Source organism: Clarias gariepinus, chromosome 15 (genome assembly GCF_024256425.1).
Source record: "Clarias gariepinus isolate MV-2021 ecotype Netherlands chromosome 15, CGAR_prim_01v2, whole genome shotgun sequence".
NCBI lineage: Eukaryota > Metazoa > Chordata > Actinopteri > Siluriformes > Clariidae > Clarias > Clarias gariepinus.
Window position 1 is genome coordinate 4932501 of NC_071114.1, and position 10000 is coordinate 4942500.

At 45.3% G+C, this 10000-nt stretch overlaps 13 non-coding genes across 13 annotated transcripts; all 13 read left to right on the forward strand.

Annotated features, from left to right (window-relative positions):
• Window positions 1–684: 684 nt before the first annotated feature.
• trnaq-cug (transfer RNA glutamine (anticodon CUG)) lies at window positions 685–756 on the forward strand. The gene has a single exon. It is a non-coding gene; the product is annotated as a tRNA-Gln (tRNA).
• Window positions 757–1017: 261 nt separating this feature from the next.
• Window positions 1018–1090, forward strand: trnaf-gaa (transfer RNA phenylalanine (anticodon GAA)). The gene has a single exon. It is a non-coding gene; the product is annotated as a tRNA-Phe (tRNA).
• Window positions 1091–2028: 938 nt separating this feature from the next.
• Window positions 2029–2101, forward strand: trnaf-gaa (transfer RNA phenylalanine (anticodon GAA)). Its single transcript has one exon. It is a non-coding gene; the product is annotated as a tRNA-Phe (tRNA).
• Window positions 2102–3112: 1011 nt separating this feature from the next.
• Window positions 3113–3184, forward strand: trnaq-cug (transfer RNA glutamine (anticodon CUG)). Its single transcript has one exon. It is a non-coding gene; the product is annotated as a tRNA-Gln (tRNA).
• An 838-nt stretch (window positions 3185–4022) lies between these two features.
• Window positions 4023–4094, forward strand: trnaq-cug (transfer RNA glutamine (anticodon CUG)). The gene has a single exon. It is a non-coding gene; the product is annotated as a tRNA-Gln (tRNA).
• Window positions 4095–4355: 261 nt separating this feature from the next.
• Window positions 4356–4428, forward strand: trnaf-gaa (transfer RNA phenylalanine (anticodon GAA)). The gene has a single exon. It is a non-coding gene; the product is annotated as a tRNA-Phe (tRNA).
• A 938-nt stretch (window positions 4429–5366) lies between these two features.
• trnaf-gaa (transfer RNA phenylalanine (anticodon GAA)) lies at window positions 5367–5439 on the forward strand. The gene has a single exon. It is a non-coding gene; the product is annotated as a tRNA-Phe (tRNA).
• A 1198-nt stretch (window positions 5440–6637) lies between these two features.
• On the forward strand, window positions 6638–6709 carry trnaq-cug (transfer RNA glutamine (anticodon CUG)). The gene has a single exon. It is a non-coding gene; the product is annotated as a tRNA-Gln (tRNA).
• Window positions 6710–6971: 262 nt separating this feature from the next.
• trnaf-gaa (transfer RNA phenylalanine (anticodon GAA)) lies at window positions 6972–7044 on the forward strand. Its single transcript has one exon. It is a non-coding gene; the product is annotated as a tRNA-Phe (tRNA).
• A 417-nt stretch (window positions 7045–7461) lies between these two features.
• trnaq-cug (transfer RNA glutamine (anticodon CUG)) lies at window positions 7462–7533 on the forward strand. The gene has a single exon. It is a non-coding gene; the product is annotated as a tRNA-Gln (tRNA).
• Window positions 7534–8371: 838 nt separating this feature from the next.
• Window positions 8372–8443, forward strand: trnaq-cug (transfer RNA glutamine (anticodon CUG)). Its single transcript has one exon. It is a non-coding gene; the product is annotated as a tRNA-Gln (tRNA).
• Window positions 8444–8704: 261 nt separating this feature from the next.
• Window positions 8705–8777, forward strand: trnaf-gaa (transfer RNA phenylalanine (anticodon GAA)). The gene has a single exon. It is a non-coding gene; the product is annotated as a tRNA-Phe (tRNA).
• A 938-nt stretch (window positions 8778–9715) lies between these two features.
• Window positions 9716–9788, forward strand: trnaf-gaa (transfer RNA phenylalanine (anticodon GAA)). Its single transcript has one exon. It is a non-coding gene; the product is annotated as a tRNA-Phe (tRNA).
• The last annotated feature ends 212 nt before the right edge of the window (window positions 9789–10000 follow it).

Below are 10000 nucleotides of genomic sequence, written 5' to 3' on the forward strand. Positions count from 1 at the left end.
TAGCTGCTCACTTGATCATCGGCCACTGTATGCCATGATGAAGCCATTGGCAGTTAACCATAACACATGGTTTGGTTACATTCTTAAAATAGGAAAATGACTGCACCTTGACTGCACCTGGCACCGAGCGCCTGGCTCCGTGCAGCTTATCAGTGTATGGACAAACTGTGGTCATCCCAAACACCAACAAATGGTGTAATGTCTAGCACTCTGGACTTTGTATCCAGTGATCCGAGTTCAGATCTCGGTGGAACCTTTGCTTGGGAGGGAAGGGTTGCAAGAAATGGCTATGTCAAAGTCCCTACATTTGCCTGGTTCTAAAGCAAAGAAACTTGAATAAAAATCATCATCCATTGCTTGCTGGAGTCACTGTGTGGGAAACAAAAGAACTACTCACAGATGGCAGATGGAGATCCTTCTGCAAGAGGAAAAAATGTGGAAACTGGCTGATCTGAAGCAAACACACTTTCTCATGCTACGGAGGCGTGGTCCTACAATAAGCTTTGTCTTCTTCTACTTACACAAGACAACAAAAACTCCGCCCAGTTTCTTTGTGTGATTTCAAAACAAGAGTTAGCACAGTTTAGTGACCTTTGATTACAAGCTCTTACGCTCTGACCTCTTTGCTGTTTCTCAGTATTTGGAAGTGACATGTGGGTCACAAAAAGGCGCTGCGTGCAGGTTGGTTCCATGGTGTAACGGTTAGCACTCTGGACTCTGAATCCAGCGATCCGAGTTCAAATCTCGGTGGGACCTGCAAATCTGCATTGAACCATCCAAGCCCCTGAGGTCGTTCGTTCCCTTCCACGTGGGTGCTTAGGATGAGCTTTCTGAACAACAAGGTTCTGGGGCAGTTCTTTATCAATTGCTTTTATAATTACAATGACTTGGACTATCAGCTAGCATTTAATAGCTGCTCACTTGATCATCGGCCACTGTATGCCATGATGAAGCCATTGGCAGTTAACCATAACACATGGTTGGTTCCATTCTTAAAATAGGAATTTGACTGCACCAGCCGAAATAGCTCAGTTGGGAGAGCGTTAGACTGAAGATCTAAAGGTCCCTGGTTCGATCCCGGGTTTCGGCACTGCCAGATGAGTTTTGGTTACAAGCTCTTAGTGCCCGAGCGCCTGGCTCCGTGCAGCTTATCAGTGTATGGACAAACTGTGGTCATCCCAAACACCAACAAATGGTTCCATGGTGTAATGTCTAGCACTCTGGACTTTGTATCCAGTGATCCGAGTTCAGATCTCGGTGGAACCTTTGCTTGGGAGGGAAGGGTTGCAAGAAATGGCTATGTCAAAGTCCCTACATTTGCCTGGTTCTAAAGCAAAGAAACTTGAATAAAAATCATCATCCATTGCTTGCTGGAGTCACTGTGTGGGAAACAAAAGAACTACTCACAGATGGCAGATGGAGATCCTTCTGCAAGAGGAAAAAATGTGGAAACTGGCTGATCTGAAGCAAACACACTTTCTCATGCTACGGAGGCGTGGTTCTACAATAAGCTTTGTCTTCTTCTACTTACACAAGACAACCAAAGCTCCGCCCAGTTTCTTTGTGTGATTTCAAAACAAGAGTTAGCACAGTTTAGTGACCTTTGATTACAAGCTCTTACGCTCTGACCTCTTTGCTGTTTCTCAGTATTTGGAAGTGACATGTGGGTCACAAAAAGGCGCTGCATGCAGGTTGGTTTCATGGTGTAATGGTTAGCACTCTGGGCTCTAAATCCAGCGATCGGAGTTCAAATCTCGGTGGGACCTACAAATCTGCATTGAACCATCCAAGCCCCTGAGTTCATTCGTGCCCTTTCACGTGGGTGCTTAGGATGAGCTTTCTGAACAACAAGGTCCTGGGGCAGTTCTTTATCAATTGCTTTTATAATTACAATGACTTGGACTATTAGCTAGCGTTTAATAGCTGCTCACTTGATCATCGGCCACTGTATGGCATGATGAAACCATTGGCAGTTAACCATAACACATGGTTTGGTTACATTCTTAAAATAGGAACTTGACTGCACCAGCCGAAATAGCTCAGTTGGGAGAGCGTTAGACTGAAGATCTAAAGGTCCCTGGTTCGATCCCGGGTTTCGGCACCGCCAGATGAGTTTTGGTTACAAGCTCTTAGTGCCCGAGCGCCTGGCTCCGTGCAGCTTATCAGTGTATGGACAAACTGTGGTCATCCCAAACACCAACAAATGGTTCCATGGTGTAATGTCTAGCACTCTGGACTTTGTATCCAGTGATCCGAGTTCAGATCTCGGTGGAACCTTTGCTTGGGAGGGAAGGGTTGCAAGAAATGGCTATGTCAAAGTCCCTACATTTGCCTGGTTCTAAAGCAAAGAAACTTGAATAAAAATCATCATCCATTGCTTGCTGGAGTCACTGTGTGGGAAACAAAAGAACTACTCACAGATGGCAGATGGAGATCCTTCTGCAAGAGGAAAAAATGTGGAAACTGGCTGATCTGAAGCAAACACACTTTCTCATGCTACGGAGGCGTGGTTCTACAATAAGCTTTGTCTTCTTCTACTTACACAAGACAACAAAAGCTCCGCCCAGTTTCTTTGTGTGATTTCAAAACAAGAGTTAGCACAGTTTAGTGACCTTTGATTACAAGCTCTTATGCTCTGACCTCTTTGCTGTTTGTCAGTATTTGGAAGTGACATGTGGGTCACAAAAAGGCGCTGCATGCAGGTTGGTTCCATGGTGTAATGGTTAGTGCCCGAGCGCCTGGCTCCGTGCAGCTTATCAGTGTATGGACAAACTGTGGTCATCCCAAACATCAACAAATGGTTCCATGGTCTAATGTCTAGCACTCTGGACTTTGTATCCAGTGATCCGAGTTCAGATCTCGGTGGAACCTTTGCTTGGGAGGGAAGGGTTGCAAGAAATGGCTATGTCAAAGTCCCTACATTTGCCTGGTTCTAAAGCAAAGAAACTTGAATAAAAATCATCATCCATTGCTTGCTGGAGTCACTGTGTGGGAAACAAAAGAACTACTTACAGATGGCAGATGGAGATCCTTCTGCAAGAGGAAAAAATGTGGAAACTGTGCAGCTTATCAGTGTATGGACAAACTGTGGTCATCCCAAACACCAACAAATGGTTCCATGGTGTAACGGTTAGCACTCTGGACTCTGAATCCAGCGATCCGAGTTCAAATCTCGGTGGGACCTGCAAATCTGCATTGAACCATCCAAGCCCCTGAGGTCATTCATTCCCTTCCATGTGGGTGCTTAGGATGAGCTTTCTGAACAACAAGGTTCTGGGGCAGTTCTTTATCAATTGCTTTTATAATTACAATGACTTGGACTATCAGCTAGCGTTTAATAGCTGCTCACTTGATCATCGGCCACTGTATGCCATGATGAAGCCATTGGCAGTTAACCATAACACATGGTTTGGTTACATTCTTAAAATAGGAAAATGACTGCACCTTGACTGCACCTGGCACCGAGCGCCTGGCTCCGTGCAGCTTATCAGTGTATGGACAAACTGTGGTCATCCCAAACACCAACAAATGGTGTAATGTCTAGCACTCTGGACTTTGTATCCAGTGATCCGAGTTCAGATCTCGGTGGAACCTTTGCTTGGGAGGGAAGGGTTGCAAGAAATGGCTATGTCAAAGTCCCTACATTTGCCTGGTTCTAAAGCAAAGAAACTTGAATAAAAATCATCATCCATTGCTTGCTGGAGTCACTGTGTGGGAAACAAAAGAACTACTCACAGATGGCAGATGGAGATCCTTCTGCAAGAGGAAAAAATGTGGAAACTGGCTGATCTGAAGCAAACACACTTTCTCATGCTACGGAGGCGTGGTTCTACAATAAGCTTTGTCTTCTTCTACTTACACAAGACAACAAAAACTCCGCCCAGTTTCTTTGTGTGATTTCAAAACAAGAGTTAGCACAGTTTAGTGACCTTTGATTACAAGCTCTTACGCTCTGACCTCTTTGCTGTTTCTCAGTATTTGGAAGTGACATGTGGGTCACAAAAAGGCGCTGCGTGCAGGTTGGTTCCATGGTGTAACGGTTAGCACTCTGGACTCTGAATCCAGCGATCCGAGTTCAAATCTCGGTGGGACCTGCAAATCTGCATTGAACCATCCAAGCCCCTGAGGTCGTTCGTTCCCTTCCACGTGGGTGCTTAGGATGAGCTTTCTGAACAACAAGGTTCTGGGGCAGTTCTTTATCAATTGCTTTTATAATTACAATGACTTGGACTATCAGCTAGCATTTAATAGCTGCTCACTTGATCATCGGCCACTGTATGCCATGATGAAGCCATTGGCAGTTAACCATAACACATGGTTGGTTCCATTCTTAAAATAGGAATTTGACTGCACCAGCCGAAATAGCTCAGTTGGGAGAGCGTTAGACTGAAGATCTAAAGGTCCCTGGTTCGATCCCGGGTTTCGGCACTGCCAGATGAGTTTTGGTTACAAGCTCTTAGTGCCCGAGCGCCTGGCTCCGTGCAGCTTATCAGTGTATGGACAAACTGTGGTCATCCCAAACACCAACAAATGGTTCCATGGTGTAATGTCTAGCACTCTGGACTTTGTATCCAGTGATCCGAGTTCAGATCTCGGTGGAACCTTTGCTTGGGAGGGAAGGGTTGCAAGAAATGGCTATGTCAAAGTCCCTACATTTGCCTGGTTCTAAAGCAAAGAAACTTGAATAAAAATCATCATCCATTGCTTGCTGGAGTCACTGTGTGGGAAACAAAAGAACTACTCACAGATGGCAGATGGAGATCCTTCTGCAAGAGGAAAAAATGTGGAAACTGGCTGATCTGAAGCAAACACACTTTCTCATGCTACGGAGGCGTGGTTCTACAATAAGCTTTGTCTTCTTCTACTTACACAAGACAACCAAAGCTCCGCCCAGTTTCTTTGTGTGATTTCAAAACAAGAGTTAGCACAGTTTAGTGACCTTTGATTACAAGCTCTTACGCTCTGACCTCTTTGCTGTTTCTCAGTATTTGGAAGTGACATGTGGGTCACAAAAAGGCGCTGCATGCAGGTTGGTTTCATGGTGTAATGGTTAGCACTCTGGGCTCTAAATCCAGCGATCGGAGTTCAAATCTCGGTGGGACCTACAAATCTGCATTGAACCATCCAAGCCCCTGAGTTCATTCGTGCCCTTTCACGTGGGTGCTTAGGATGAGCTTTCTGAACAACAAGGTCCTGGGGCAGTTCTTTATCAATTGCTTTTATAATTACAATGACTTGGACTATTAGCTAGCGTTTAATAGCTGCTCACTTGATCATCGGCCACTGTATGGCATGATGAAACCATTGGCAGTTAACCATAACACATGGTTTGGTTACATTCTTAAAATAGGAACTTGACTGCACCAGCCGAAATAGCTCAGTTGGGAGAGCGTTAGACTGAAGATCTAAAGGTCCCTGGTTCGATCCCGGGTTTCGGCACCGCCAGATGAGTTTTGGTTACAAGCTCTTAGTGCCCGAGCGCCTGGCTCCGTGCAGCTTATCAGTGTATGGACAAACTGTGGTCATCCCAAACACCAACAAATGGTTCCATGGTGTAATGTCTAGCACTCTGGACTTTGTATCCAGTGATCCGAGTTCAGATCTCGGTGGAACCTTTGCTTGGGAGGGAAGGGTTGCAAGAAATGGCTATGTCAAAGTCCCTACATTTGCCTGGTTCTAAAGCAAAGAAACTTGAATAAAAATCATCATCCATTGCTTGCTGGAGTCACTGTGTGGGAAACAAAAGAACTACTCACAGATGGCAGATGGAGATCCTTCTGCAAGAGGAAAAAATGTGGAAACTGGCTGATCTGAAGCAAACACACTTTCTCATGCTACGGAGGCGTGGTTCTACAATAAGCTTTGTCTTCTTCTACTTACACAAGACAACAAAAGCTCCGCCCAGTTTCTTTGTGTGATTTCAAAACAAGAGTTAGCACAGTTTAGTGACCTTTGATTACAAGCTCTTATGCTCTGACCTCTTTGCTGTTTGTCAGTATTTGGAAGTGACATGTGGGTCACAAAAAGGCGCTGCATGCAGGTTGGTTCCATGGTGTAATGGTTAGTGCCCGAGCGCCTGGCTCCGTGCAGCTTATCAGTGTATGGACAAACTGTGGTCATCCCAAACATCAACAAATGGTTCCATGGTCTAATGTCTAGCACTCTGGACTTTGTATCCAGTGATCCGAGTTCAGATCTCGGTGGAACCTTTGCTTGGGAGGGAAGGGTTGCAAGAAATGGCTATGTCAAAGTCCCTACATTTGCCTGGTTCTAAAGCAAAGAAACTTGAATAAAAATCATCATCCATTGCTTGCTGGAGTCACTGTGTGGGAAACAAAAGAACTACTCACAGATGGCAGATGGAGATCCTTCTGCAAGAGGAAAAAATGTGGAAACTGGCTGATCTGAAGCAAACACACTTTCTCATGCTACGGAGGCGTGGTTCTACAATAAGCTTTGTCTTCTTCTACTTACACAAGACAACAAAAGCTCCGCCCAGTTTCTTTGTGTGATTTCAAAACAAGAGTTAGCACAGTTTAGTGACCTTTGATTACAAGCTCTTACGCTCTGACCTCTTTGCTGTTTCTCAGTATTTGGAAGTGACATGTGGGTCACAAAAAGGCACTGCGTGCAGGTTGGTTCCATGGTGTAACGGTTAGCACTCTGGACTCTGAATCCAGCGATCCGAGTTCAAATCTCGGTGGGACCTGCAAATCTGCATTGAACCATCCAAGCCCCTGAGGTCATTCGTTCCCTTCCACGTGGGTGCTTAGGATGAGCTTTCTGAACAACAAGGTTCTGGGGCAGTTCTTTATCAATTGCTTTTATAATTACAATGACTTGGACTATCAGCTAGCGTTTAATAGCTGCTCACTTGATCATCGGCCACTGTATGCCATGATGAAGCCATTGGCAGTTAACCATAACACATGGTTTGGTTCCATTCTTAAAATAGGAATTTGACTGCACCAGCCGAAATAGCTCAGTTGGGAGAGCGTTAGACTGAAGATCTAAAGGTCCCTGGTTCGATCCCGGGTTTCGGCACTGCCAGATGAGTTTTGGTTACAAGCTCATAGTGCCCGAGCGCCTGGCTCCGTGCAGCTTATCAGTGTATGGACAAACTGTGGTCATCCCAAACACCAATTAATGGTTCCATGGTGTAATGTCTAGCACTCTGGACTTTGTATCCAGTGATCCGAGTTCAGATCTCGGTGGAACCTTTGCTTGGGAGGGAAGGGTTGCAAGAAATGGCTATGTCAAAGTCCCTACATTTGCCTGGTTCTAAAGCAAAGAAACTTGAATAAAAATCATCATCAATTGCTTGCTGGAGTCACTGTGTGGGAAATAAAAGAACTACTCACAGATGGCAGATGGAGATCCTTCTGCAAGAGGAAAAAATGTGGAAACTGTGCAGCTTATCAGTGTATGGACAAACTGTGGTCATCCCAAACACCAACAAATGGTTCCATGGTGTAACGGTTAGCACTCTGGACTCTGAATCCAGCGATCCGAGTTCAAATCTCGGTGGGACCTGCAAATCTGCATTGAACCATCCAAGCCCCTGAGGTCATTCATTCCCTTCCATGTGGGTGCTTAGGATGAGCTTTCTGAACAACAAGGTTCTGGGGCAGTTCTTTATCAATTGCTTTTATAATTACAATGACTTGGACTATCAGCTAGCGTTTAATAGCTGCTCACTTGATCATCGGCCACTGTATGCCATGATGAAGCCATTGGCAGTTAACCATAACACATGGTTTGGTTACATTCTTAAAATAGGAAAATGACTGCACCTTGACTGCACCTGGCACCGAGCGCCTGGCTCCGTGCAGCTTATCAGTGTATGGACAAACTGTGGTCATCCCAAACACCAACAAATGGTGTAATGTCTAGCACTCTGGACTTTGTATCCAGTGATCCGAGTTCAGATCTCGGTGGAACCTTTGCTTGGGAGGGAAGGGTTGCAAGAAATGGCTATGTCAAAGTCCCTACATTTGCCTGGTTCTAAAGCAAAGAAACTTGAATAAAAATCATCATCCATTGCTTGCTGGAGTCACTGTGTGGGAAACAAAAGAACTACTCACAGATGGCAGATGGAGATCCTTCTGCAAGAGGAAAAAATGTGGAAACTGGCTGATCTGAAGCAAACACACTTTCTCATGCTACGGAGGCGTGGTTCTACAATAAGCTTTGTCTTCTTCTACTTACACAAGACAACAAAAACTCCGCCCAGTTTCTTTGTGTGATTTCAAAACAAGAGTTAGCACAGTTTAGTGACCTTTGATTACAAGCTCTTACGCTCTGACCTCTTTGCTGTTTCTCAGTATTTGGAAGTGACATGTGGGTCACAAAAAGGCGCTGCGTGCAGGTTGGTTCCATGGTGTAACGGTTAGCACTCTGGACTCTGAATCCAGCGATCCGAGTTCAAATCTCGGTGGGACCTGCAAATCTGCATTGAACCATCCAAGCCCCTGAGGTCGTTCGTTCCCTTCCACGTGGGTGCTTAGGATGAGCTTTCTGAACAACAAGGTTCTGGGGCAGTTCTTTATCAATTGCTTTTATAATTACAATGACTTGGACTATCAGCTAGCATTTAATAGCTGCTCACTTGATCATCGGCCACTGTATGCCATGATGAAGCCATTGGCAGTTAACCATAACACATGGTTGGTTCCATTCTTAAAATAGGAATTTGACTGCACCAGCCGAAATAGCTCAGTTGGGAGAGCGTTAGACTGAAGATCTAAAGGTCCCTGGTTCGATCCCGGGTTTCGGCACTGCCAGATGAGTTTTGGTTACAAGCTCTTAGTGCCCGAGCGCCTGGCTCCGTGCAGCTTATCAGTGTATGGACAAACTGTGGTCATCCCAAACACCAACAAATGGTTCCATGGTGTAATGTCTAGCACTCTGGACTTTGTATCCAGTGATCCGAGTTCAGATCTCGGTGGAACCTTTGCTTGGGAGGGAAGGGTTGCAAGAAATGGCTATGTCAAAGTCCCTACATTTGCCTGGTTCTAAAGCAAAGAAACTTGAATAAAAATCATCATCCATTGCTTGCTGGAGTCACTGTGTGGGAAACAAAAGAACTACTCACAGATGGCAGATGGAGATCCTTCTGCAAGAGGAAAAAATGTGGAAACTGGCTGATCTGAAGCAAACACACTTTCTCATGCTACGGAGGCGTGGTTCTACAATAAGCTTTGTCTTCTTCTACTTACACAAGACAACCAAAGCTCCGCCCAGTTTCTTTGTGTGATTTCAAAACAAGAGTTAGCACAGTTTAGTGACCTTTGATTACAAGCTCTTACGCTCTGACCTCTTTGCTGTTTCTCAGTATTTGGAAGTGACATGTGGGTCACAAAAAGGCGCTGCATGCAGGTTGGTTTCATGGTGTAATGGTTAGCACTCTGGGCTCTAAATCCAGCGATCGGAGTTCAAATCTCGGTGGGACCTACAAATCTGCATTGAACCATCCAAGCCCCTGAGTTCATTCGTGCCCTTTCACGTGGGTGCTTAGGATGAGCTTTCTGAACAACAAGGTCCTGGGGCAGTTCTTTATCAATTGCTTTTATAATTACAATGACTTGGACTATTAGCTAGCGTTTAATAGCTGCTCACTTGATCATCGGCCACTGTATGGCATGATGAAACCATTGGCAGTTAACCATAACACATGGTTTGGTTACATTCTTAAAATAGGAACTTGACTGCACCAGCCGAAATAGCTCAGTTGGGAGAGCGTTAGACTGAAGATCTAAAGGTCCCTGGTTCGATCCCGGGTTTCGGCACCGCCAGATGAGTTTTGGTTACAAGCTCTTAGTGCCCGAGCGCCTGGCTCCGTGCAGCTTATCAGTGTATGGACAAACTGTGGTCATCCCAAACACCAACAAATGGTTCCATGGTGTAATGTCTAGCACTCTGGACTTTGTATCCAGTGATCCGAGTTCAGATCTCGGTGGAACCTTTGCTTGGGAGGGAAGGGTTGCAAGAAATGGCTATG